The sequence below is a fragment of the Nomascus leucogenys genome, chromosome 1a (genome assembly GCF_006542625.1).
Source record: "Nomascus leucogenys isolate Asia chromosome 1a, Asia_NLE_v1, whole genome shotgun sequence".
In the NCBI taxonomy this organism is placed as follows: Eukaryota; Metazoa; Chordata; class Mammalia; order Primates; family Hylobatidae; genus Nomascus; species Nomascus leucogenys.
Genome location: NC_044381.1, coordinates 66,860,740 through 66,862,488, shown reverse-complemented (window position 1 = coordinate 66,862,488; position 1,749 = coordinate 66,860,740).

Genomic DNA, 1,749 nt, shown 5'->3' with positions numbered 1-1,749 from the left:
GAAACCCCATATCTACTAAAAATACAAAAAATTAGCTGGGCATGGTGGCGGGCGCCCGTAGTCCCAGCTACTCAGGAGGCTGAGGCAGGAGAATGGCATGAACCTGGGAGGTGGAGGTTGCAGTGAGCCGAGATTGCGCCATTGCACTCCAGCCTGGGCAACAGAGCGAGACTCCATCTCAAAAAAAAAAAAAAAAAAAAAAAAAGAATGTTGAATATTGGCTCCCACTCTCATCTGGCTTGTAGAGTTTCTGCCAAGAGATCAGCTGTTAGTCTGATGGGCTTCCCTTTGTGGGTAACCCGACCTTTCTCTCTGGCTGCCCTTAACATTTTTTCCTTCATTTCAACTTTAGTGAATCTCCCAATTATGTGTCTTGGAGTTGCTCTCCTCAAGGAGTTTCTTTGTGGCATTCTCTGTATTCCCTGAATTTGAATGTTGGCCTGCCTTGCTAGGTTGGGGAAGCTCTCGTGGATAATATCCTGCAGAGTGTTTTCCAACTGGGTTCCATTCTCCCCGTCACTTTCAGGTATACCAATCAGACATAGATTTGGTCTTTTCACATAGTCACATATTTCTTGGAGGCTTTGTTCGTTTCTTTTTATTCCTTTTTCTCTAAACTTCTCTTCTCGCTTCATTTCATTCATTTGATCTTCAATCACTGATACTGTTTCTTCCAGTTGATCAAATCGGCTACTGAAGCTTGTGCATTCGTGATGTAGTTCTCGTGCCATGGTTTTCAGCTCCATCAGTCATTTAAGGCCTTCTCTACATTGGTTATTCTAGTTAGCCATTTGTCTAATCTTTTTTCAAGGTTTTTAACTTCTTTGTGATGGGTTCGAACTTCCTCCTTTAGCTCAGAGAGGTTTGATCGTCTGAAGCCTTCTTCTCTCAACTTGTCAAAGTCATTCTCCATCCAGCTTTGTTCCGTTGCTGGTGAGGAGCTGTGTTCCTTTGGAGGAGGAGAGGCGCGCTGATTTTTAGAATTTTCAGTTTTTCTGCTCTGTTTTTTCCCCATCTTTGTGGTTTTATCTACCTTTGGTCTTTGATGATGGTGATGTACAGATGGGGTTTTGGTGTGGATGTCCTTTCTGTTTGTTAGTTTTCCTTCTAACAGTCAGGACCCTCAGCTGCAGTTCTGTTGGAGTTTGCTGGAGGTCCACTCCAGACCCTGTTTGCCTGGGTATCAGCAGCGGAGGCTGCAGAACAGCGAATATTGCTGAATAGCAAATGTTACTGTCTGATCGTTCCTCTGGAAGTTTCATCTCAGAGGGGTACCTGGCCGTGTAAGGTGTCAGTCTGCCCCTCCTTGGGGATGCCTCCCAGTTAGGCTACTCGGGGGTCAGGGACTGCCACTTGAGGAGGCAGTCTATCCTTTCTCAGATCTCAAACTCCGTGCTGGGAGAGCCACTACTCTCTTCAAAGCTCAGTTGGAAATGCAGAAATCACCCGTCTTCTGCGTCTCTCATGGTGGGAGCTGTAGACTAAAGCCGTTCCTATTTGGCCATATTGGAACCGCCCCCCCTCTGAGAAGAAATTTTCAGTGCCGAGTCTAACCATCCTTGTTATCTAACTAGAGTTTTATATAACATACAGCTTTGTTGTGTGCTATGACAGGTAAATCAGATGATAACTATATTAAACAAATGGACACATTTGTCAAAATGTTTTGAATTGCTTAATGGGAAAGAGTGTGAGAGCCTAATGAATCTCTGGCAATGACACTCTTGTGGCAGAGAAGAATCGGGTGTG